Source organism: Alligator mississippiensis, chromosome 1 (assembly GCF_030867095.1).
Source record: "Alligator mississippiensis isolate rAllMis1 chromosome 1, rAllMis1, whole genome shotgun sequence".
Classification (NCBI taxonomy): Eukaryota; Metazoa; Chordata; order Crocodylia; family Alligatoridae; genus Alligator; species Alligator mississippiensis.
The window spans coordinates 446,946,417-446,973,890 of record NC_081824.1 but is presented as its reverse complement, the minus strand read 5'-3'; the positions used below and the strand labels follow the sequence as shown (position 1 = coordinate 446,973,890).

Below are 27,474 nucleotides of genomic sequence, written 5' to 3'. Positions count from 1 at the left end.
CAAGGTGCCTCTGGGGGTTACAAGAAATAATGGCCACAAGCTAGCAGAGAGCACATTTAGACTGGACATTAGGAAGAACTTCTTCACAGTTCGAGTGGCCAAGGTCTGGAACGGGCTCCCAAGGGAGGTGGTGCTCTCCCCTACCCTGGGGGTCTTCAAGAGGAGGTTAGATAAGCATCTAGCTGGGGTCATCTAGACCCAGCACTCTTTCTTGCCTATGCAGGGGGTCGGACTCAATGATCTATTGAGGTCCCTTCTGACCCTAACATCTATGAATCTATGAATCTATGAAGTTTTGGCCTGATCTAATAGAACCAGCTGTCCTGAATCCCAGGCCTTAGCTGTGTGGTTTCATCAGGTGTGAATAGAAATAAAACTCCAAGCCTGAGTCCGTTTAAGACCTTTTCCCAGGAAGTATTCACTATCCAAGCAATTACAAGACAAAGCAAATCAACTGAAATATTGGGACAATTATTTTTCTGTCCTTCTTGGCTGGAAGCAAGGAGTTACAGCTGCCTTGTTAGATCGCTTTTGACCCAGTTACTTCTTTCTTTTATAGTATGGCATGAGTAGCCACAACCTGTTAACCTTTATTGGCTACAGCATCTTGACCTTGAATCCAGCACCCTATCAACTGGACCAAGCCTATTCTATCCTAGTCTACCTATCCTTATTATACTACTATCCCTCTTTATGTCAGGTAAATGGACAACTATACAAATAATTTCATAGACAAAGCTACCTGAATACTTGAACTTTTTCTAGATAATAGCAGAGAAAACCATCTTTCCTGTATTTTAGGGCATTGCATTTGATAAACATACTGCTCTACCTTACTTTTTACTGCACATAATTAAAGAGTCACAAGTCTGAATCAAATTCCCTGTGACCCAAGCATAAGTGTTCCACTTAGATAGCTTAAACCTCTTTACATTCCTCAACTCTGATCTGTTAATCCCCCATAAATCAGCCCTGTTTCTCAACCAACTCAAGCTAGTGTAAAGATTTATGTGTAAAGGATTTGTCATTTCCCACCAGCCTTAACCTGAATCAAGATGTGCGGGTGGGTGGCAAGTTTGAAGTGGGGGTGGGTTAAGAAGTGATGGAAACTGTTCGGTGAGGTAGGGAATATTTGCCTCATGGGTTGTGACTGCCCATCAGAATGTATCTGTTCTCAACAACAAAATTTGGGAGGAGAAGACCCTCAGGAAGCAGGAATTACATGTCAACAAACTGTGTTTTAAAGAGTTTTACCAAATCTCACCCTAAGTGTGAGCAATTTCATTGATACTGTATTGGGAAAGGTAATGAAGTACTGGCATTTTAGTTTTTTCACTCTTCAAGGAGAAGAGCTCAGTTTAGGCATAATGCTGGGGTAGGGAAGACAGGATGTTTTTATTTCTTAGGAGAGTAAAGACATGACAGCAAATCTAATATGCCTCCCAGTCACCATATCTGTTTTGTTCTTCCAGGCAGTCATACTCGGGGATGTTTCTGGCTTTATAAACAAAGACAAGGGACATTTTGTGCATGGATATTACAGCTTATTCCTCTAGCTGTCTGGTTACTGAGCTTGTCTCCATTCATCCACTCCATATTTCCACTTGTATCAGGATCTCTACAGAATCTCAGCAGGATGCAGTCCTGGATTTGACTCTTATGGCAAGACAGCCCACCGAAGGTACATTCCCCACTTTAATATATTAAGTTGCTAGCACCTGCAGGATCAAATCCTTCACCCTTGGGGTTTCCAGTTTCTCTCTTTCACTTTCCTCCTATTCCTTCTAACTGGGAGCTCTTCCAGCCCCACGCCAGGCCTTGGCTTCTCTGGAGAGTCTTCACTACAGACTTTCACCTTTCTGGTCCATATTCTTGGATCGGGGATCCTACAGGCCTCCTTCCCAGGGTTGTGCCAGGATGTAAGAAAGCTCCCCCAGCCCAGTGCCCAGGCTGTGGTTCAGCATTGCTCCATAGAGTCTGCCTTGGTCCTTTGAGTCATATAGCTCATGATTCAGAGCCTCCAATGCCTCCTTCTTGGGGTGGAGCTGCGTCTCAAATAGGTAACCCTAGCTCAACAGTTTCCAGTTTCTGGCAAGGACTTTGTCTAGTGACCCTACACACCCCTAAGCCTTTATCTCCACGCTATTTATGTCTTCTCCTTTAAGTCTATTAACATTTCTTTTTTATCGTGGTTAGGATGCAATAATTGAATGAGCTCCTGGCCTCTTTCCCATCTAGTCACTTAAACACTCCCATCATAGAACATGCAACCCTTGAGACCCAGTGCTTTTTAAAGGGGACAGAACATACAAAATTGTGTTGGTAGGGTGACATTAGAAGGGCTTTATTATCAAAGGCCTGGGGCAGGTCACCTACAGGAGGACTTCTTATGCAGATATAGTTCAACCCCATCCATGAATGACATAAGCTGAACTAACACAAAGACTCTTCTACTGGCCTAAATTGTGTTTACCTGGTGGGTCTTTCTGGCACAAGTATGCTAGGTAGGGCTTCATGTTCTTTGGACACAACCAACCTGCCCATGCTGGAAAATTGTAGATGTGATGGGATAATGTGTCAGCAATGATCAGCTTCTCCAGATTGTGCATCCTCATTATATCCCATAAAGGCCATATAATGAAAAAAATAATCTTTGTAGGATCTGTTTGCTTTGAATTTGATTCTACTTCTGGCATTATGGAACAGCTGTGCTATATGCTTGGCTTAGTTCTGACCTTGTTAACACTGCTATAAATTTGGAGTAAATCTGAACTGAGTGCAGTGACTCTGGATTTCTTCTTATGTAACAGATCAGAACTTGACTACTTCATAGAAACAGCTGTTCATTTTCCTCTGCAGACTCTGTTACTTATAATCTTGAGCAGGGCCAGTCTAACCATTAGACGAAGTAGGCGGTTGCCTAGGGTGCCAAAATTTGGGAGGTGCCAAAATTATATGCAAAACAAAATAACAGCCATATTTCTTCCATGATAATTTAATCAATTGTCCACATTATTAATGCCATCACAGTCAGAATGTTCTTTGAAATGGTACTTAGATTGATTGTTCTCTATATTGATAATTTATCTGAAACAATTTAAAACTGTTTCAGGGGAATGGTACCAAGGCAGAGAGAAAAAGAAAATCTGGAGCTCAGTATCATAAATGAAAAGCTGAACAGGCAAAAGAACAAGCAAAGCAAGAGGGTTCCTTCCTGACATATCTTCGATTTGACCCACACCAAGATGGAAGCAGTTCACAACATCAAGATGAAGGCAGCTCACATCAAGATGAAGGCAGCTCACAGCGTCAAACTGACATTGAAATTGAGAAAATATATTCACCTACAGACATACGTGCTGAAGTTGAGGTAGATGAAGATAATAAGGGAGCAGAAGGTACATACGTGAATGATGAGGAAGGTGCAAAGAAGTTACAGTACAGTGACCCTACTACATGGCCTAGATGTGATGACTGCATGCGACAAATACTGGTGGAACATGGACCTGAACAAGTTCAGGAATTGCACTTCCCTAAAAATGGGAATAAAAGAAAATTCTCTGCACATCATTACAAGAGGAAACTCACCAATGGGGAAGAAATGCACTGACAGTGGCTACAATATTCAGTGTCAAAAGTCTCAGTGTTTTGTTTCTGCTGCAAGCTGTTTAGCAGTAAAGCTACTGGTGCATCATTATTTACTGAAAACGGTTCAAAGGACAGGAAAAACATATCTGTAATTCTCTCTTCTCATGAAAAAGTAGTGAACATTTGGAAAATTTCCAAACCTGGAAAGAGCTCGTTTCTGAATTTGTGAAACTGAAAGCATGAAAAGCAAGCAAAGATCTCATTTTTTACACCAGTGTTCATGAGGATTTTCTTTTAATTGTACATGTATTATAATAAATTCTCTTACCGTTTTTGCAGTATAATTGTGTTAGGGTTAATGAAAAGTGTGGAACAATCAATAAAAATTTGTTTTTATTGTTTTATTGTTCATTGTGAATATTAAATAAGTACATGTAAAAGTTCATTGTAGACTTCTTATTTTCCTCTATATTGGAAGTGGTGGGGGTGCCAAGGTACACAGTTCACCTAGGGCACCAATTACCCTTGGCCCAGCCCTGACTTGAGCTGGTATTGCAGGGAGGGGGAGGGAAGCCGTGACACTCTGAGTCACGTCCCTCTCCTCTCCTTTCCCTTTGCTTTTTTTTTTTTTCCTTTTCTCATTTTATAACTCTTCTTCATCCATCATATTCCCTGCCCCTCCATATTCAGACCATTTTCTCTTCTAGAGAACATCACATTTAATGTGATGTGTTTGAGCCAGAACAGGCTAAACTGAACAAAGAAATGATGGGATACTGCATCACCCATCTTGAGATGTGCACTCCTCAGTCTGGTTCCACCTCCAATAGCAGAAGAGCTCATCTTGTGAGCATTCAATATTGTGGTCCCTTAAGCAGTTTTTCGTACCTCATTTTAGGTAAGCCTTACACTGAAGGGAGTATTGAAGACTAAGAGAAAATTGCTCTTAGAGCAACACCACAACCCTGCTAGAGCATGGCTCTGGCTCCTGTATCAACCTTCCTCTGAAGTAGATCTACCCCACTAGCCTTGTTGCAGCCTCACTATAGGCAAATCAGGAACAGCCTAAAGTTCTCAGAACCAGACAGGCCTGAGGTACTAAACTCAGATTTACTGCAGACTTACTCAGACTTACTCCTTTCCCTCCTTTCTTCCAGATTTGTCCATCCTGCAGGTCAGTGCTCTCAGCAGGTAGGGAGCAACTGGGTAGTATCCTCTCTTCTTCCACAACAATCACAAGCCACTTATGCCTAAAAGAAAGAGACGTATTGTTAACACCTAGTCTTTTATAGCAGCCAATACTGACATTGTTTTCAGTCCCTCAGTCCAATCAGATAATCTATCTTTAAATGGTCCATTTGGAGCTCAAGTTTTCCTATGAGAGCTAGGCTCATAGTGAAAAGGTCTTCAGTTATTCTAGGTGTTTTGATCTCAAGTGACTCCCAGTCTTTTGCTGGAATGACTGGAGTTGAGCCACTCCCTCATAGGAGAGTTTGGGAGAATACATCCTAAGATGCTAAGCCTACACACAACAACATCCAGAAGCTGATTCAAGACATTTAGGCACCACCAAGCCCATGTTTCATTTTCTTAGGCCATGTCTACATGAGACGCTGGCTTTGCAGTGGCTTGTACTAGTGTGCAATAGTGTCATGTGGCAGGAAGTGTGGCGCCATGCTACTGTGCAGAACTAACAAGCTACTGCACAGTCAGCATCATGAAAAAGCCATTCGGTGACACTACTACATAGTAACTCTGGTTACTATGCCGTCATTTAGTACTTGTATAAACAAGTACTAAATGACTAAAGCAGGGGTGGGCAAAATATGGTCCGTGGGCTGAATCCGGCCCATGAGCCCATTCTATCTGGCTCATGGGGCCTCTAAAAAAATGTAGAAAATTAATATTCATCTGCCTTTGGTTCCTGTCAAAAATGACAGGAACCAAGGGCAGTAGGACCCAGGGGAAGCCTGGCAGGCTCCCACAACAGCAGGGCCTGCCTGGCCCCGCCTTCCAGCCGGAAGCCCCAGCCCAGCTTCTGGCCTGGGACCACCTGGCTGCCCCGCGCTGGAGCTGCAGGTAAGGGTGGGGGGAGGGCAGGGGAGGACCCTGGGCAGGGAAGGAGCCTGAGGAAAAGCTGAGTGTGGGCGGGGGAGAAAGCAGCCCCTCACCCGCCCTGTGGCCAGCGCCCCACACTGCAGCCACTCGCAGCCCACGCGGGGCTATCTGGAGCAGGCAGAAGCAGCCCCCCCCCCCCACGCTCAGCACCACCTTGTGACCCGGCCCCACTGCTAGCCTGGGCCCTATGCCGGCTCCGGGCTGACCAGTCAGGGCTGCGCATAGCATCAGCAGCTGCGGCTCCCCTACTTGCTGCACTGGGCAGTGTTTGCTACCGCTGCCTCTGGGCTGCCCAGCGCACAAGCTCCGGGTGGGCAGCAGCAGCCAACACTGCCTGGCGTGGCAAGCGGGGGGGCCGCAGCTGCTGCTGCTGACGGGCAAGCCCAGAGCTGGCACAGAGCCCAGGCTGGCAGTGGGGCCGGGTTACAAGCTGGTGCTGAGTGCAGGGAAAAGCGGCCTCTCGCTCAACCCATGGCCAGCACCCCGCGCTGTAGCCTCTTGCAGTCCATGTGGGGCTGCCTGTGCCTGCTCCAGACAGCCCCACGTGGACTGCAAGCTCCTGCAGCTGGGAATGCTGGCCATGGGGCGGGCTATGGGCTGCTTTTCCCTGCACTCACCACCAGCTTCTTCCCTGCCGGCAAGCAGTGGGTTGGGGCTGTGCGCAACCCCCCACCTTTACCTCAGGGCTGGGGGGAACTGGGAGTGAATGGGCAGGGAGCCAGTGGGAGCACGGGGCCCGCACCAGTGCCAGCAGTGGCGTGGCCCAGAGCAAGGTGGCAGGAGTGTGAGGTCCCAGCTGGCAGGGGCTCTATGGAGCCAGGCCAACTCCCCTCTCTCCCTGCTGGTGCAGCCCAGCCCGGCTCCACAGACCCCTGCCAGCCTGTGCCCCACTTCAGGCCTCACTGGTGCTGGCCCTGGGACATCGGTCCCAAGACACTGGGACATTGGTCCCAAGATGGTGACCAGGGGGTGGGGCACCTGTCAAGGGGTGGGGCTATCCATGCGGCTCTCGACAGCCTGCCAAAACTGGGTAAGTGGCCCTCCGCCCAAAATAATTGCCCACCACTGGAATAAAGTAACGACTGCACCATCAGCATCTTGTGAGATACAGCCTTAGTGAATTCCTCTTACCTGCATAGATCCCCAGGAGAGAAGGCCAAGTTGTGGATGAAGGTGGGTTTAATGGTGGCCCACATATTTTGGCTAGCTTTCTGAAATGTGCCTTTCACTGACCACAGCTTTTCTTCTTCACTGAAGCTTGCAGATTCTGGGCTCAACTGAGCGTGAAGGAGAGAGATTTTTCTCTGCTTTAGCTTCAGTCATCTAACTTAGGTTGAATTGGAATCGGGGTTCTCAAATTCTGCAGCTTCATTGCCCACTTGGTACTACTGAAGTGTAACAAAAGGAGAAAACAATTAGAGATTGATGGGCCTTGGCTGGGCAGAGAGGCATCACTCTAGGAACAAAGCCTTGTTCCCAATCCTCCTGTGGTCCCAAGCTTGGGGACTATAGCTGGTCAGACATATTCTAGATTAACAACACATTAGCTACTGCACAGTAGCGCACGTGTAGATGCTGACCTAGGCAGCTAGGAGGTGGAGCAGGGGCAGCTGTCTGTGGCTTTGCTGCTGCTCAGCTTCCAGCTCCCCCCAGGGATGGGCCAACTGGGGCATGCGCTGCACAGGCAGCAAAAGGGATGAGGGGACAGAGAGCTCCTCCATCTCCTCAGTTCTGCCACTGCCCACACAGCACACACCCTAGTCGGCTCCCACTCCCTGCCCATGTTTGGGGGGAGTTGGGAGCTGAGAAGCACTGGGACCAGGGGAAGACATGAGTGGGGAAGCAGCACCAACACCAGGGGAGAGACAGAGTGGGGGGGAGCAGTGCTGCTTCCCTCCTACATCTCCCCTACACTCTGGTCCTGGCACTGCTTACCCCTCGCATCTCCCCACTGGTCTCTGGTGCTGCTTGCCGCCCACATCTCCCTGCCCCCCTCACCCGGTCACAGTGCTGATTCCCCCCATGCTTGGGCATGGGGCACCGCCCCAAACCAGCGCTGCTGAGCCGGGCTGTAATCCTGAGCTCCATGTAGCTGGGAACTGTGCTCCATTCCCAAACAGCTCCCTTCTGCTCCTCAGAGCCCAGGCCTGACCCCTGTGCCCCTTGCAGGCCTGGGGCTGGCACCCTGGGGAACCTGGAGCTACCCCTTGCTGCTATAGGGAGGTACAGCAGGGCAGTGGGGCAGGAGCAGCCCTGGACTAGATACTCCTGTTGGGAGCAAATTTAAATGAAAGGGAGCACCTTTCATTTAAACATGTTCCTCTGGCAGGGTAAAGAGGTCTTCAAGGGGGTATAAAATCACACGTATACTCACCCTTTACACTGTGAAAACAAAGGAAAGTGACCTGAATGTAAACCCTGATCTACATCAGGCTGCTTCTGGCACCAGAAGATTTGGAGGCAGACATCAGCTACCACATGGAAACCACAGAACCACGTAGCTCCCCTTTATCACCTGCAGCGTTTAGAAGGTGCCCTGGAAAGACACAACTGCTGAAGGTGCCATGGCCGCCAGAAGACATGGGTGTCACTGTACATGCCGGCTGCCAGGCAGCAGTGGAAGCCTCCTGCACTCAGAGCTGGTGTTGCTTTGCTGGCAAGAAGGGGCTTTGCTGGCTCAGGGGGACTATAAGTGCGGGTATGCTCACAGGGTTGCTGGCAGAACTTGAGGTATGTAGGAAGGCCAGGCCACAGCGAGGATCAGGGGAGCTGGCTATGTGCCGCATATGCAGTGACCTTTCTGAGCTTGGCGGCATATCAGTGCAGCTCCTGCTGGAGCTCCACATGGGCCATAATAAGCTCTAAGTTTGTCAAAGTTCATTACTGCTGTTTGCTTTGCCCTTCCCTCGTTACCCTCTCCCCGGCTACAAAGAGCTCACTGACATCCAGGATTGTGAAGAGGAGGATACAGCAACACACCTTTTGGCTGTTGTGGTATTTGCATAGTGAGCTCTTCACTGGGCATACTCCAGACTGCTGATGGAGCTGAGGCCACCCCCCTCGCTGTGATCCTGGATCTGCCCGGGGGTGTGATAGAAGGTATTCAGTGAGCCTGCCTTTTAGCTCCACTGGGACTGAATGGGAAGAATCACATTAGCTAGACATGAGGCTCCAGTATATACAATTCCTATGCAGAAGATGGTCCCAGTGAGATCTTACATCAGTCACAGAAGTCAAAGATATGTCCCACTCCTGTTTCAGTTTTGATATTAAGCTAAGGCCAGACAACTGAGATCCTATCAGCTGTTATCAGTTCTCTGTGATCAGCCCAATGTTCCTCTTTGCTTAGGCAGGGATTAAGCCCAGTGCACAGTCAGACTCAAAATGTTTATGAAGCACTTAAAAAAAGGCTGTTTTTGAAGGGATTACTTGTACCAGTTGTGAATAGTTGTGTCTTTCCCTGCAAAGGTGGATAAAAGCTGCAGCAGAATGAGATCCCCCGTTGTCTTTGTCTTCTTGTCAATGGATCAAGGAACTATTCTGTCAAGAGTCATGTGGAAGCTGATGTGCAGCAGATTTCTCCACAATAAAAGCAGTCATGCACAGGTGTCTTCCATTCTTCAAGCCCTTTGGTGACCAGCTAATGGTGACAGGAGCAGGATCTTGAAGTCTGGAAGCTCCTAGTCATGAACTGGCATGAAGATGACAATTACAAGAAGGTCGTCTAGCACTTGGATGAGACAGGAGTGTGATTCAGCAACTATAAACTGTGACCAAATATCCCTCTTCAGGATACGGTTTGCTCACCCCACCTGGGGAGGGGCTAGAATAGGTGCCCTAAACATACCCTGTTTAATGCATTGTATTTGTTCCTGACTGGGATCACCATTACTGCAGTCAAAAATACTAGTGAAGACACACAATCATTTTTGGGATCTGGAGCATAAAGACCCTCATGGACAACCCTAATAATGAATGCGCAGAGCACCACACTGCAATCGAGGCTTGAGAACTGAGGCAACACAACTTCAGTGGAGCTGCACTGAGTGAGACCTGGTGAGTGGGAGTTGGGTAGTTCAAAGAACATGAAGGCGGCTGTACCTTCTTCTGGAAGGGTAAACAGGAAGGAGCATGCTGATGTCACTGAGCTGGTTTTGCCATTAAGAATGAACTTATAAACCAATTCAATGAGTTCTCTCAATCCTGGAAAGGTCTCATCAGCCATCTTCAAACACACAGAAAAGACAATCACAGAAGACAATCATCCTTGACTGTGAGGGATTGCCAAAGAAGATTTGTAAATCCACCCTACTAGGATCATGTAGAATTGATTTAAATACTTAAGATTACTTTAAGAAGAGACTGGAATTGCTACCACTGCTATTTGCCTTATTGCCCTGCTCCCTGGGATGACTCTGTGCCCTTCTGAAGCTTTGATGCACAGGTTCTGCATTTTGTTGTACTTTTTAGATACACGATTTAATATATTATTGTCCTCTTCCTTTGTTATAATCCCTCGCCCATTAGCTATTTATATAGCATCAATCAGCCAGTATTTCACATGCTTTGCAGTAAGGCACAGGTTAACATTGATCTGGATTAAAGCAAAACACAGATATAAATCTGATTTTTTAATAACATTATATCAAGGCCTGAGTGAAATCTCTTTGAAGCTGGTGAACCTAATGGCCACCCCTCATTCAAGGTAAATGTAAAAACAATTAAGCTCCTTTACAGAAAAGGTAGTTGAAAGAACCACTGCCCAAAACATAAGCCACATGCAAATTTAGAGCAGTTAAACCATGTGATTTGTATTGTTTACCTGGAAACCCAAAGGCAAATGTTACCTGGAAACCCAAATGCAAAGGAGTCTATCCTCTTATGCAGGAAAGGGGGTAAGGGGATAAAAAAGTCCCCTTGGCTGAACAGGGGACTCCAGGAAAGACTGGGGGCAAAGAAAGGGATTTATAGGCAGTGGAAGCAGGGGACAGCCACCAAGGAGGCATACACCTCCCTGGTGCGCTATTGCAAGGAATCAGTTCGGGAGGCCAAGGCAGGACTGGAGCTTAGGCTGGCTACAACAATTAAGGACAATAAAAAGTCCTTCTACAGATACAGAGTGAGAAAAAGTAAAGCGAAGAGTAATATAGGGCCCCTGCAGGACAAATCAGGCCAGCTGGTGGTTGATGCAAGGAAAAAGACAAAGCTCTTCAATGAGTTCTTTGCTTCAGTATTCCTAAGTACTGACCAAGACAATTCCCCCACCTTGAGCATAGACAGATGTCCAAAAGGCACCAGATCGCCAAAGGTTAGTGCTGACTTAGTTAAGGAGCACTTGGAAGGGCTGGATGGGTGCAAGTCAGCCAGCCCGGACAACCTCCATCCACGGGTGCTGAAGGAATTGGCCAGTGTCATAGCAGAGCTGCTGGCACTGCTGTTTGAGCATTCATGGTGCTCCAGCCAGATCCCTGAGGACTGGAAAAGGGCCAATGTGGTGCCCATTTTTAAGAAGAGGAGAAGGGATGAGCCGGGTAACTTTAGGCCAGTCAGTCTACCTCTATCCCTGGGAAAATACTGGAAAAAATCATCAAAAAGCGCATTTGTGAAGGCCCAGCAGGGGAAATGATGCTAAAAGGAGACCAGCACGGGTTTGTCACAGGTAGATCCTGCCTAACAAACCTTATAACCTTTTATGACCAGGTCACACACTGCCTTGATACAGGAACTAAGGCTGATGTCATCTACCTGGATTTTAGGAAGGAACCTTTGACACAGTTTCGCATCCTATTCTCATAGGGAAGCTAGCAGGCTGTGGAGTGGACGCCTACAGTCAAGCGGGTGGCCAACTGGCTTAGGGACCGCACCCAGAGAATGGTGGTGGACGGGTCGTTCTCGGCCTGGAAAGAGGTGGGCAGTGGGGTCCCGCAGGGTTCGGTCTTTGGCCCAGTGTTATATAATATTTTCATCAGCGATATGGACGGGTGTGGAGAGCACCCTCTCCAAGTTTACAGGTGATACCAAGTTATGGGGCAAAGTTAATACACCAGAGGGCAGGGAGCAGATACAGCCCGACCTGGACAGGTTGGATCAATCGGCGGAATAAAATAGGATGCAATTCAACAAAGATAAATGTAAGGTTCTCCACTTAGGAAGGAGAAATCCCCAGCACACCTACAGGTTGGGGGATGACCTCCTCAGCAGCTCAGCAGCTGAGAGGGATCTTGGAGTCATAGTTGACTCCAAGATGAACATGAGCCGGCAGTGTAATGAGGCCATCAACAAGGCCAATTGCACCGTGTTGTGCATTAGCAGATGCATGACCAACAGATTGAGGGAGGTGATCCTCCCCCTCTTTGTGGCATTGGTCAGGCCGCAGTTGGAGTACTGTGTCCATTTTTGGGCGCTACACTTCAAGAGGGACACGGAGAATCTGGAGGGGATTCAGAGGAGGGCCACTCGCATGATTAGTGGCCTCTGTAAAAGACCCTACGAGGGGAGGTTGAGAGATCTGGATCTCTTCAGCCTTCACAAGAGATGCCTAAGGGGAGACCTTGTAGCTGCCTATAAGTTCATCAAGGGAGGACACAGGGAATTGGTCATGCTCTGTGTACCAGAGCACCCCAGGGAGTAACTAGGAATACTGGGTGCAAACTAGTGCAGAGTAAATTTAGGTTAGACCTTAGGAAGAAATTTTTTACAGTAAGGGTGGCCAGAATCTGAAATGAGCTTCCAAGAGAGTTGGTGCTATCACCTAACTTGGAGGTCTTCAAGAGGAGGCTTGATGAGTTCAAAGAGTGCATTTGTGAAGGCCCAGCAGGGGAAATGATGCTAAAAGGAGACCAGCATGGGTTTTTCACAGGTAGATCCTGCCTGACAAACCTTATAGCCTTTTATGACCAGGTCACACACTGTCTTGATACAAGAACTGAGGCTGATGTCATATACCTGGATTTTAGGAAAGCCTTCGACACAGCCAGCACCTGTCTGGGGTCATCTGACCTCGGTCCTCTTTCCTGCCAGGGGCAGGGGGTCAGACATGATGATCCATTGTGGTCCCTTCTGACTCTACAATCTATGAATCTATGAATGTTGGGTATTATTTGATGGAGCTGTGTAACGGAAGAGAAAAGAGGGAAGGATACTACAGAAATATAGAGACAGGATAAGATTCAGCCAGAGAAAGATTTGTAAATCCTGGGAAAAAGCTAAGCAAAAGCACTTTTGGGCAAAGTGCTGCCTAAAAAGAAGCTTGGAACCCTGAGCTAAGGAACTCTACTGTGCTCAGGGAAGCAAGTCCTTTAAATTGTCCATAAAAAAGGGCTGCATCAAAAACATTCCTGATTCTACCATCAATTTCTCTCCAAAAAGGAAACAACTTGTGTTGCCTGCTTGGGTTAAAAGGAGTAACAGTAACATGATGTGTCATGCTAAAAGCTTTTGAAAATTTAAAAGATTTGAAACCTTCTTTGTGATAGACAGGGGCCACTGAGGATGGAAAGGGTCATCTGGATTTTGGCCAAGAAGCTGTGACTTTTTTCATTCCACAAACAGGAATAACCAGTCCTGGCAGCAGAGAAAGGAGCAAAGGCAGCAGCCACTCAGCTTTCCCCACTACTAATAACACAGACCCAAAGCTGCCAAACCGACCTGCAAAGCAGGGGCCTACCAGAGTCTGTATCACTCCTTCCTCAAATGGTAGTGCTGCTTCCTTAACTGAAGAGAGAGAGCACTGTGTAGCTCCTTGCCTGCAATGACAAAAGTATGGATAGCATCGCTGCATGTCAGCAGCCAGTGAGGTGAGTATAAATGAAGAGCTGGTTGAATGCCTCCCTTCTCCTTCCTTAATAATAAAGACATTGAAGTGATATTATATACATTACTGTCCCTCACTTAGATTTAATTTAAAGCTACATAACCTTGCATTTGGAGACTATTCCCTTGTGTATAATCTGATCTGTTCAGTCAAGATGAATGGTTGGACAAGGATGAATGCTGGCCTTGGAGTTTGAAATCAGATTGTGTGCAATTGCATCTGTGGATTTATAGTGGAAATCTACAGCAGGAAGGAATCATTTTTTGTGGGCTCAGAGTGAGCGAAGGTGAACTGCTGCCATTTTAATCACACAAAATCTGCAAAGAATCATTGGGTCACGCCATTACAAGCAGGCATGCAGGAGGCAAGAAATCAACTAATAAGGGTAAAAGAAAAATATCATGGGGTCAGTTTTCTGTTGATTAACAGGAAACTGTCAAGCTGAAAATTACACGTACAATGGTTAGGAAAACAGGAAGGGTTTTTATTTTAAACATAACTTACTGAGATATAATTTTAAAATAATTTAATCTATTAGTGTCATTGCTGTTGCTAGATAACACGTTCATTCTGCTCAGTGAGAGCGGTGATGTTAGACTTTTCAGACTCACCCTGTGCGCCTTGTCCCTACATACACACCAGTCTTACAACAGGCGTTGTTTCTGACAAATTGAAGTGTGGGTAGAGCTGTGAAACTACTAGGGTTCTGTTTGCTGCTAGATGCAGGCACAATTCTGTGCATATCTGTCATACAGAATATCAGAGGAGACACAGTGTGCTGTCTGATGAATAGCCCCAGGAGTGGCCGTGATGCCCCCTAGTGGCCAAACGACTCCTGCCCCACTCCAGCTCCTCAGGGCACCCTCCATTTTCCACTCTGCTTCCCATGCTTTGATACATCTTGTAATACTTAGGGAGGTTGCCTCAAGGTCCCAAAGCAAGCCTCAGTCCTTCTGCTTTCTACTGTCCACATCCCTGGCTGGTACTAGTCATGCCCATCTGGCACTAAGTCATGACTCTCCTGGCCCTATCCGTGCCTTAGGGCACAAGCCACCTTAGGGATGATAATCATGGCCTCTGTTCTACCTATGGCCATGCCCATGCCTTGCAGATGTTACTCAGTATCACTTCAGAGGGGCCTTCTTGGCCCACTGCAACACTTGGCCCCCTTGGGCCTCAAACTTTTGTTGGGGCTTCAGCCTACCTGGCTTTGGCTCCCTTCCCTGGCTGTGCCCCCTCAGCTCAAGTCTACTGCCCCAGACCTCAGCTTTGGGGCCCCAGCTCTGGTCTCACCCTCTTACAGAACAGACTCAGACCTCTTGGCTCTGGTCTGGCACTGTCTTGGTCTTGAGGTGCAGACTGGCTCTCTCGGCTCTGCCCTGCCCCATGTCTCTTGGTCTCGAGGCTCAGGCTCTGGTCCTCTTGGCTCTAGCCTGCTCCATCTCTCTCACTCTCCCTTACCCCTTTGCAAGGCTTGTAACCCTGAGTGCCCAAGGCACCCTAGTACATGGCCTCCAATCCTCACCCATAGCCACAACCTGGCCCTCTGGTGTTAAACATAACCATAATACAAATATAAGCCAAACACTTCCAAACTAAAATTTATTCCTTCTCAGAGTCAATGCCCCCACTCCAAGCCATATTTAGCTGTCTCTATGCAGCTTCCCTGAGGGCTTGGGTTTCCATGGACTGGTTGCCTGAAACCTCTCTCTCCCAGGACCTCCTTCCCCCACAGCCTGCAGAGCCAGACTACCCTCTTTGCTCCAAGCACTGATCTTATACACCTCTAAGCATCACCCCTTCTAGTTAGGTGACTCCTCTGCCACCCATAGATGTTTCCTCTTTGCTTAATGGCCAGCCTACCCTCTACTGGAGCCCCACACAGGAACTTAGCCTGCTGCATTCTCCACAGAGCCCCAGTCATTACCAGGACCCTTTTGAATGAGGCCAGGGCTTCCCAACATCTAAACATCCAGGGGCAATGCTAGCAGGGATGGGAGGTGCCCATGGCCCCTGGGGCCAAACACTGCACCACAGCCCCAGCTGCACTGCATGCCCTACACCAGTGGTTTTCAACCTTTTTTCATTCGTGGACCCCCTAAAAAAATGAATGGAGGTGGACCCTTTAGACATAGTCTGCAGACCCCCAGGGTCCATGGACCACAGGTTGAAAACCACTGCCCTACACCCATCCCCTGCTGTGGCACTGAGCATGGGCTCCCCATGCTGCATTGCACCCTCCCCCTGCAATGAGTGCCTGGACACCCCCCACCTCTGCTGCAACATATACCCAGGTACCCCTCCTTACCCTAAGCTGCTGTCCATGGGCTCCCCAGCTGCACCATGCCTCTCCAGCTCCCCCAGCACTGCAGGCTCCACCTCCCCACCCACTGTGATGGGGAAGGAGAAGCCAGGGTGGGAAGCCCCCTGGATGCTTTTGCAGCTGGAGCAATGGGAGAAACAGCATCCAGGTAGAGCCCAGGGGCTGGAATTTAAATGTTCATAGGCTGCATGCAACCCACAGGTTGTCAGTTGGACAGCTCTGTGCAAAACCATTTACTAACAGAACAGAACTAACAAACCTACAATTTGAATAGAAAACTAGACAACAGACGAACACAGGCAGACGGGGGAACACAAAGAAACAATGGAACAAGCTTGTTTTAATATAAGCCTTCTAAGCCTAAATATGCTTTTTCTATATATGAAATACAAGTTTTACCCCTTTGCCTGGTTTGTGATGGTCTGGGAGCCTACAGCTGTTATATTTGTATTGCCAGCACTGTACATCTGATAACATTTTAAATGTAAAGGTAAAGAAATTCCTTTACATTTATAAAAACCCCACATAAACATGCCTATTTAATTACATTTGGGAAGCTGAAAGTATTTCCAGCACTATACTTCTGATAAGATTTTAAATGTAAAGGTAAAGAAATTCTTTTACATTAAAAAACCCCCCACATAAACATGTCTATTTAATTACATTTGGGAAACTGAAAGAAAAGCATAGCATAAAATTGCATATAAATTACTTGGCACCGTGCCTTCAAAGGTAAATATGAAGTATATTGTTGTACTTAGTTATTTAGCAGAAGCTGAAAATGTTTAATTCAAAAGAATGACAAGGATTTTTTGTTCATTATAAAACAAAGCAAGATCATTCTTCGCATGAGCATATTATGCAGTTTTGGAAAGGTGAGCAAGAAGTGATAGATAGATAGATAGATAGATAGATAGATAGATAGATAGATAGATAGATTTGATCAATCAGATATGAGAGCAGAAAGAAAAACATGTAGCCATTAGATTAAAAAAAATGTTGGCCAGTATTTGGTAGACTTGGTAATGAAACCAGAAGCAACACATTGTTACTTCTGGTATTTCTTATTACCTAAATTTTATGTGAAGAAAAAAATCTAATTTAACCAGAGGCCAACAAGAACAAGTAAGAAAAATACTTCCTATTACTAGTGTGGTGGTGCTGACAGTCCTGAGGGGGTTGTTAGAGCCTACTACACACCTTGTGAAGGAGAGAAAGTAATGGAGCAATGGATAAAAATGAAGGGGCTATTGGCATGATATTTTGACTATTTGAGAATATAATGTGTTATGAAGATTAGCACATAGGATAATAACTGTTACATAGAGCAGTATTTTATGGTCCATTCTCTGTTATTTAACATTATTACTTATTTTGTGTCAGAAGCTATTAAACTTTATTTTAAAAGGAGGCAATAACCTTGTTCTAGCTTTGGCAGACTAAGTATATTGTTAAGCTTTACAGCCTGTGTGTTGCTTTGCATAATGTAACATTTACTGATTTGAGTTGTAATTCAGTTTTACAGTCTCCTTTATTATTACAAGACATTATCCCTTATGGAATTCTCTTTTTACCTAACACTGTATTTTATAAAAAATAATGGTCCCTTATACTTTATTAGTTAAGGTAGCACATTACTGTAGCACTAGACACATTTCATTACATTTTCATTTCCCCAAATTAAGAAACTACAGTTCACTTTGATCTTGAACAAAATTTATGATCTGGAAAGCCCCAAATCATGATGATGTCAGCACTAGCACAACTTGGTGAGTAATGCATCTATTTCTGTTCATAACATGCATATGGGTTGTAGATATTTAAGAGCAACCAATTAACATTCACCATTCTTTTGGAAAAAAGTGAGATGAGCCTCTATAATCCAGTTATATCCCAACAGAAACAAAATCATCTCACCTTAAAAAATGGTTCAGCTCTGTATTCAAGACATGTTTAGTTAATTACCTTTCCACATTGTTTGAAGATTGCAATATCAAATATGATCCCAAGGTTCTGGTTTATCATGCAGTCATGATCCTCACCTTACTGTATGGAGTTGAGACATAACCAACATACAGGGGACACCTCAAGTCAGTGGAAAGGTACTATCAACGCTGCCTGCAGAAGATCCTTTGAATCCTGTGGGTAGACAGATGCACCAACATTAGCACCTTCTCACAAGCAAACTCTATGAGCAAAGATCATCCAACATCAACTTTGCTGGGCTGGCCATGGATGTCTGACTTCAAACTCCCAAAACAAGTTTTATTCTCCCAGGTCAACCTAGGTGTATGCTCAAGAGGAGGGCAGAGAAAATGATTCACGGATGTCCTTAAGACCAACTTTAAAAAATGCAATGTTGATATCAATTCATGAGAGATTATAAGCCATGATTGCCACAAATGGAGGAAGAATCTGCTGCAAGGATCTCAGTACTTTGAAATGTTATGATGACAACAGGAGATGGAAAAAAGGGAGTAGCAGAAACAGAACGTTGCAGACAAAACCAGGAACCACCCACCCTGCACAGAAACATTTGCCTGAGTTGCAACATAAACTGTCAATCCCGGATAGGCCTTGTCAGCCATCATTGGACCCACAGGCATTCATGGAAGACAATAATTTTTTACTGTGAGGGATTGCCAATGATGATGATTTATCGCTTTCCTATCTTGGTGAATGGATGGTCTTTGAGACTTTGATGGACCAAATATAACTTCTGGCAGCCACCACAGCTTCCAATGATAATCAGTGACAGTTTCCTTTTTTTATAATGGTTCTGAATTTAGCCTTATGATTAGATTAAGGAATGGTTTGAGCAAAGCTGTGACCCCTTGAAAAGTCATATAAATAGGGATCCAGGTGCCCAGACCTAACACTCAGCTTTCTCTGAACTCCTAGGCTATATAAGCTACAAGTAGATGTAAGCATATTCAAGTCTCACAGGAGCAAGGTATTGTATGTCTGCAGCCTATTCGTGGAAGAAGTTGGTGGAAAAGCACATGCAAAATTTGTAATGTGCTCTGAGCCAATGGCCAAATACACTGGTAATAAAAAGATGTCTTGCTTCTCCAGCACAGACTATCAAGGGGTTGTCCTGGATCTGGTATTGTTTAACATCTTCATTTATTATTTGGACAATGGGATTGAATGCAAGCTTACCAAATTTGCAGATAACACCAAGGTGGTTGGAGTTACAGATGCTCTAGCAGGGGTGCTCAACTCCCAGCCCACAGGCCAGATCTGGGCCCTGGTATTATGTCATCCATCCTGCAGGTTTCCCTGGGTCTGTGTGGAGCTCCACAAACCATGGCCCATGTGCTAGATTGATCCCTGTGTATTGGGCTGGGTGGGGACAGCATGGGGCCTTGGGGCCCAATCCTGGTCCAGTAGGGCCAGGCAGGGGCGGTGTGGGGCCAAGGGACCTGATCCTGATGTACAGGACTGGACAAAGGCAGCTCACAGGAGTAATACAGGGCCCAATCTGTCCTGTGGAATGGCACTGCACCATTCATGTGGCCCGTGGGGCGAAAACTTTAAGCACCACTGCTCTAAAGGGCAGGGCTAGGATCCAAAATGACTTAGATAGCTTGGAGAAATGGTCTGCAATCAATTAGGTGAGATTCAACAAAAACAAGTGCAAAGTTCTGCACTTGGGACAGAATAATTGTATGGGAAATGACTGACTGGGCTGCAGTACTGCAGAGGACCTGAGGGATATAGTAGACCATAAACTAAATGTGAGCTAACAGTGTGCTCTTGTTGCAGAAAAAACAACAGTATATTGGGTTGTATTAACAGGAGTGTCTCTTGCAAATCAAGGGAGATGATTCTTTGTTCTATTCAGCACTGGTGAGGCCTCCCCTGAAGCACTGTTTCCTGTTTTGGGCTCCACACTTCAAGATAGATGTGGACAGATTGGAAAGAATCCAGTGAAGGGTGACACAAACAATTAAATGCCTAGGAAGCATAACTTATGAGGACAGGCTGAAAGAACTAGGGTTATTTAGCTTGGAGAAGAGAAGAAGGGGGTGTTGATAATAATCTTCAAGTATTTGAATGGAAATTATGAAGAGGCTGGAAATAGTTCTTTCTCTATGGCCACAGGGGACAGGACTGGGAGCAATGACTTCAAACTGTGGCAGAGGAGATTAAGAGGAACTTTCTGATTATGAGGGTGGTCAAGCATTGGAACAAGCTACCCAAAGAAACTGTGGACATTCCATCCATGGACATTTTCAAGAGGAGGTTGGACAGATATGTGGCTGGGCTGGTTTAGTTAGGGATGATCCTGCCTTTAGCAGGGGGTGGACTAGATGACCGCTCCCAGCCCCACTTTCCTATGAACCATAGAACTCCCTCTCAGCACAGGGCAACTCATGCTTTACACACCACAGCATGAGAAAATGCACAGGAAGCTTTAAACACCCTGACTGTGATGAGGTTATACCTCCATTACGTGAGAGGACCCAGTGGCTGCAAGCATGGCAGCAGCATGTCTGAAGCAAGTCGGATCATGAGTCGGTACCTCTGTTCTCATTAGAGCTTGTAGCTGTGTTTTATTTAGAGATGGGCCTGCGCTGGTACCAAAGATCCAGACCCGACCTTTGAGAAGCTGGGATCTGAATCTGTGACTTACTCCGGCATACAGTATGGTCCTGAACTGGAATAATTCCCAGCACTCTTGGACTTTGGAAAAGGTGCGATTTCTACTCCATTTCATAGTTGCAGCTTGCCTTGTTTGTAAAGTGCCTGGCAGACTTCCAGTTCCATACAAATACTCACGGCTTCAAACTCACCTTTGAAACTGTTGGAGTTCAAACGTGAGGTTTACACTGGCTGATAAACTGACTGCTCCACCCAGTTTCATTGGGGCTCTGCTCCTGGCAGTTGCACTAGGGATTTCATGTTCCCACAGGCATGGGATGCCAGGAGAAGTCTCTCTGCTTCAGCTCTGCAGATCCATGGTTTCTGTAACAACAATTCAGGTCCCAAGTTGGTAGATAGTGAACATAGTATTGTCCATAGGGGATCTGGAGTGAGGAGTTGCATGCTCAGGCTCAGTGCAGAGTGGACAGCAGTGAACAAAGGACCGCTTCCTGTCCCTCCCCAAGGTAAAACCAAGGTAGGCTACCTGCTGTCCTCACTCCTGCTCCATTCCCTTAAGAGGACAGGCGCTTCAGGTGATACCTGTAATTTCCAAACAAATAAAATGTTCCCCTTATTGTCCTGAATAAATGTCTGAGGTAAAGTGCAAAAGCACTTCTAGTTCCCAGTGACCAGAGAGTTAACTTGGCTCTGTACCTCTTATGAAGAGCTATGTCAGTGATTCTCAGAGTGTTGCAACTCCCAGTGGTGTCTTGAGATCCTTTCAAGGGTGCCGTAGGGTGCCACGCAATGTTAGCACAGTTAGGTGTGCAAACATGATTCACAAGATAAATTTAGAGTTTTCACATGGGAATGCATAGTGTTTTTAACATTTTGACCTGTTGCAGGCCTCCTGATTTCTTTGCAACAGAAGAATTGCTTTATTATTTTTCTGTAGTCAAAATGAGTAATAACTAAGAGCTGGCATTTTCCAAGGGGTGCCCTGAGTCTATTGAGGGGTGTCTTAAGTCTAAAAAGGTTGAGAACAACTGAGCTATATAAAAAGCTACACGAAGAAAAGTATTTGCAGTGCACAGCATATTGTATTGATCCTGCAAAAACCGGGAACCATGCTGCATATTCATGAGCACCTTGTGCTTGCCTTATGTCTAGTAACAATTACATATTTTCATAGAGATTTTACCCTTGTATGACCTCCCATGCTTGCCTGGGTGCATGAGGAAAAGACTAGAAGAGTGACCATACAGTGAACAAATGGAGAAAACCTTTGGGTATATGGGAGTTTAGACTCCAAGGGGACACAGACTTGGATGAAATCCCAGCTAAGCTGAGGGAGTTTCAGTTGGTCCTCAAAGTGTTATGAATCCTAACACTGGAAGCCTGCACTGGGGATCCAGGAGAGAGAGAGTTTTGTTTGGGAAGGAGAGCAGCACAGTAAAGACCCTGGACATCAGAAAAGTAGGCTTCGACTCATTTAGAGAACTGATGGGCAGGATCCCTTAGGAGGCCAGTCTGTGGAGGAAAGAAGTGCAGGAGACCTGGGTGTATTTTAAAGAAACCTTACTGAGGGCATAGGAATGAATTATCCCAGTGTGCACGAAGACTAGCAAGTATGGCAGAAGACCAGCTTGACTTAGCAGGCAACTCTTCAGTGAGCTAAAACACAAAAAAGAAGCATACAAGAAGTGAAAATGTAGACAGACAACTAGGGAGGAATATAAGAGTATTGCTCAGGCATGAAAGGATGAAATCAGGAAAGCAAGAGTGCAATTGGCTTTGCAGCTAGCAAGAGACATGAAAGGTAATAAGAAGGGTTTCTACAAGTATGTCGGCAATAAGAGGAAAATCAGGGAAAGTGAAGGTCCCTTACTGAATGGGGGAGGTAACCTAGTGACAGATGATGCAGAAAAGGCTGAAGTGCTCAATGCCTTTTTCACCTCAGTCTTCAGAAGCAAAGTCAGCTTCCAACCTAATGCACCTGGCAACACAGTTTGGGAAGAAGGTGAGCAGCTAACAATGGTGAAAGAACAGGTTAGGGACTATTTAGAAAAGTTGGATGTGTATAAATCCATGGGGCTGGATATGATGCACCCAAGGGTGTTGAGGGAGTTGGCAGATGTTATTGTGGAGCCGGTGGCCATTGTCTTTGAAAGCATGTGGCCATCAGGAGAGGTCCTGGATAATTGGAAAAGGGTAACTATAGTGCCTATCTTTAAGAAAGGAAAGAAGGAGGATCTGGGGAACTACAGACCAGTCAGTCTCACTTCAGTCCCTGGAAAAACCATGGAGCTGGTCCTCAAGGAATCAATTTCTAAGTACTTATAGGAGAAGAAGGCTATTAGGAACACTCACCATGGATTCACCAAGGGCAAGTCATGCTTGACCAACCTGATTGCCATCTATGATGAGACAACTTGCTCTGTGGATGTGGGGAGAATAGTGGACATGATATCCCTTAACTTTAACAAGGCTTTTGGTATGGTCTCCCACAACAGTATTGCAAGCAAGCTAAGGAAGTATGGGTTGGATGAATGGACTGTAAGATGGATAGAAAACTGCTTGGATTGTCGGGCTCAAAGTAATCAATGGCTCAATGTCTAGTTGGCAGCCATTCTCAAGTGGAATTCCCCAGGGGTTGGTCCTGGGGCTAGTTTTGTTCAATTTCTTCATCAGTGTTTTGGAAGATGGCATAGAGTGCAGCCTCAGCAACTCTGCAGATGATACCAAGGTGAGGGTAAGTAGATACATTGGAGGGTAGGGCTAGGATACAGAGAGACTTCAGAGAGACCATTGGAGGATTGGAGCAAAAAAAATCTCATGAAGTTCAATAAAGAGAAATGCAACATCTTGCACTTGGGACAGAACAATCCCATGCACCAGTACAGGCTGGGGTCTGACTGTCTAAGCAGCAGCTCTGCAAAAAAGGGCCAGTGGGTTACAGTGGACAATAACCTGGATATGAGCCAACAGTATGTCTTTGTTGCAAAGAAGGCTAATGGCATCTTGGGCTGCATTCATAGGAGCATTGCCAGCAGATTGATTATTATTATTATTATTGCTAGTGATTATTCTCACCTATTCAGCCCTGGTGAGGCCACATCTGGATTACTGTATTCAGTTTTGGGCTCTCCACTACAAAAGGATGTGAGTGAACAAACTGGAGAGAGTCCAGCATAAGGCAAAATGGTTAGGCAGCCGGGGCACATGATTTATCAGGAGAGGCGGAGGAACCTGGACTTATTTTGTCTGGAGAAGAGAAGGCTGAGCGCAGGTCTTTAACAGCAGCCTTCAACTACCTGAAGGGTGGTAACAAAGAGGATGGAGCTAGACTGTTCTCAGTAGTGGCAGATGACAGAGCAAGGAGCAACAGTTTCAAGTTGCAGGAAGGGAAGTTTATGTTAGATATTATGAAAAACTCTCTCACAAGGAAGGCAGTAAAGCACTGTATCAGGTTACCCAGAAAGGCTGTGGAATCTCCATCCTTGGAGGTTTTTAAGATGTGGCTAGACAAAGCCTTGGCTGGGATGATCTAATTGGGGATGGTTCTGTTTTTAGCAGGGGGTTGGACTTGATGACTTCCTGAGGTCTCTTCCCATGCTAATTGTCTATGATTCTATGATTTAAAAGCTGTGGTTACAAAGATCACACAAGCACTTGGATAGATACGAAGACTTTACTAATGGCAACTATTCTTTGCAGTCATTCCCCTGATTTACAATTTATTTATTTTGCAATGTTACATCATTGAGTATAGAGGCACTAAATCTGTAATAAAAGTAAAGGAATGGTAAGAATAGTTAGACTACACAAGTTCCAATTTGTAATATATGTAGGGTATCCGTTCTTAACAGAGAAAAATAGGGATTAGTCTCAAGATGAAATATCAGATTATTCAACCATTTTTAAGATCTCAACTGGGATGTCTCAGGCTGGGTCCCGCTTAAACTATCACAGAATTAACCATTTAAAATTACTTTAAAAATTGTACTTATTTTCCTCAGCATAGGTATTTTCCTCTAGGGTAAGTGAATGTATGAAATGAATGGCCTGAAACTGCCTTCAGCTCTCATTTCATCAACAACCTACAAGGAATTGCACCTCAGTAATCACTGCTTAAGTAAACACATTGTGTGTTCCCTTCATTAACTATTCTTGGTAGCCAGGAATGCAATTTTATGCGTTACTGAAATGAACGTACTACGTTGGACATAAAATGAGGCATGCCTACCCCAAAACTTTACCCACTTTTAGAACTGACCCTGAACCGAGCTTATTTTGCAGTCCTGAAGTGTTTGGACAACCTTCTGCTTGTATTCACTTTTCTTTGCACATCTGGATTCTAGACAAGCCTAAAACTGGAGGAGCCAACTGCAGTGAAAGGGCTGTGTTCCTTCCCTTAATATTTATGGCTTGTACTATAAGTGAAAATGCTGGAAATATTGCAAAAAAGTGTTGTTTCCTTGCAATGTTCAGCCTTTTTTACAGCCACCAGATATTCATATCTGTTCCAGACAAGCATTTGAGCTAGAGGAGATTTATCTGAAACAAAACTCAACTCTAAGCCTTTGGAGGTCCTACAAACATTCATTTAAGTTTTTATTATAATTAGCAGAGATGAGCTAAAACCAAGGCCATAGACCCAAAACCTGGAAGCTGTCATTCAAATCCAGACTTGAGTTTACAATTCACTCCTGTCCTTGTATTAGGTAAGACCAAAAAAGCTGGCTGTAAATCCCATTGTTTTTAAAAATTCAAATCTGAATCAAGCCTGAGCTCTTGATGGAGGCCCAGCACTCATTATTAATCATATCCTGATCATATCCCCACTTCTGGTTAGTCAGTCCCATGTGGATAATGAATTCCTTATAGTAGTCGCAGTCTGTTATTTTGATCCATAATAATTCTAACCCAACCATGGCTCCAGTATCTATTATTTCCAAACAGATATGTCTATCCTTTCCTAAGCAACCTTCTCAAGCTTCTCTCTTCCAAATAAAGTACAACCCTTCCCAACAGACCTGCTCAGATTGTCCCCCAGCAGAAATCACTGGATTTACATAGGGATGAGTAAAATTATATTTCAGCCCACTTTCTCTACAATTCCCTGTACAGTTTTACAAGAAACTTTTCTTCTCTCCTTGTGCATCAACCTGCATCTACTTGTTCTTTCCTTGCATTGTCCCTTCATTGAGTTTTCCTCACTGAGTTCTCAGAGAAGTTTCCTTCTGCCATTCCCTATCTCCCCCATTGGTCTTGCCACACCTACCGGTTCCATCTTACTTAGAGGTGACACTTACCTATGATAATTTCATTGATAAAGATTGGAATGGCATGTGGCTCATAGTTAATGTGCCAACATACATCCACTTATTCAGTTTCTTGATCTGGCTTCTTGATTTGAAAGCATATGACAAATATTTAATCGACAGCATAAAAAAGTCTCTGCAGACTGAAAGAATTACACATTGGATATGAATTGAATGCACATTCATGAAAGAAAAGTTTCGTGTGTTGCATTAAAAACACAAAAGTTCCTCCAGCAAAATTCAGTATCACTGGATTTCTTATCAGTGGATCAAAAACACATGTTCTTTTTCTTTTAGAAGGAAGTAATAAGAGCAAGATTTCTTTCTGCATTAATTGAAACAGCAGCACATCTTTGTGTTTACAAGCCCCTAATATAATTCACAGTTGGCTCTGTTATCTACAGACCATGAAAGAAGAGCTAGGATGCAATCACCTATCATATGGCACTGGCAAAATTCACTCAGAACCAGGCCCAAATGGGTCTATAGAATTTTTAGCAAAATTTGCTGTGGTTTCATTTAAATTTTGTGGGAAATTTACATAAATTCTTCGCATCTTCCATTTTCCTATTTGTTAACACGTTTGCTTCCTTTTTTTAAAGTTATGATAAAGATGTCTTTGAGTACAACAAAAGAAAACAATGGCTACAACCACCATCATGGAAGAGTACTTCTTTTACAGAAACATCAACAGAAATATCAGCAGTTGGAGGACTGGGTGGCTGAGAGGGTTGTTAATAAACTAACAAGCATCTCATGTTTATAGGTGCAGATCTGACTGCCACTGAAATCAATGGAGGGTCTCCCATGGACACTGAAATACATCAACTAGATCAGGTTGGGCTGTTTTGATGGCTTTGAATTAGTTGTTCTTACAGAACTGTTACTAAGCCTTTGGCCACTTCATAAAATCCACCCTTGTTGTTCACTCATAACAGAACTGCATAGAAATGCAATGACTGGTTTTCCTCTGGTCATGGTCCTGCAGGTCAGGACTCAGGCTGGGTACCCCTTCCACTGCCCAGGCTGTCAGCAGTTATTACTTCTGGGAACGTAGCGAATGCTTTTACTATATAAGCTGTTGCACAATAAAAAACGCATGAGGCACATTAACAGAAGGCACATGCTGCCATGAAAAAAATATCTTGAAGTAAAGGGTTATGGACAGACATTCAAAAAGTCAGAGCCTGAATTAATTTAATCTTTGCAGGTTAGTCTAACTTGGCTAGGCTGAATCAGTTTGTAACCACACAGATATCCCAGATGTGCTAGCACATGCCTGCAGTGGCTCAGGCTAGAAGCTGGGAGGCACTAGAGCAGCCCTCCCTTCCCTTCCATATTGCTGAGCTGAGGGGTGTGTGGCCAGGCCCCAATGGGATGCTCTGATTAGGGAGCAGTTCCCCCCTCCCAACCTTCTGACCAGCCCAGCAGGAAATTGATAACACAGTATTTATCACCCCATTAAGAAAACAACAGAGGGACATTACCAGCTACCTGTTGATACTGCCTTTGTCCTGTCTGCCACAGCACAGACCATAGCCAGCATGCGATCTGCTAGCTAATGCTGAGAGGTGTCTGTGTAAGGCAGTGGGGAGGGGGAATCCAGGCAGACACCTGCAGTCTCTGCAGGAGCTGCAGCCATGGAGCAGAGGGGAAGGGCCAGCTCTGCTGTGGAGCAGGCAGCCCAGCCCAGAGAGCATGCAAAGGTGCTGAGGGTA

At 45.3% G+C, this 27,474-nt stretch overlaps 1 long non-coding RNA gene across 1 annotated transcript; it reads right to left on the bottom strand.

Annotated features, from left to right (window-relative positions):
• Positions 1 to 3,964: 3,964 nt before the first annotated feature.
• Positions 3,965 to 20,807, bottom strand: LOC109282272 (uncharacterized). The gene is made up of 4 exons (XR_002089213.2): positions 20,642 to 20,807; positions 17,885 to 17,981; positions 6,838 to 7,094; positions 3,965 to 4,838 (listed from the first exon to the last, which is right to left on the bottom strand). It is a non-coding gene; the product is annotated as an uncharacterized LOC109282272 (long non-coding RNA).
• Positions 20,808 to 27,474: the final 6,667 nt, after the last annotated feature.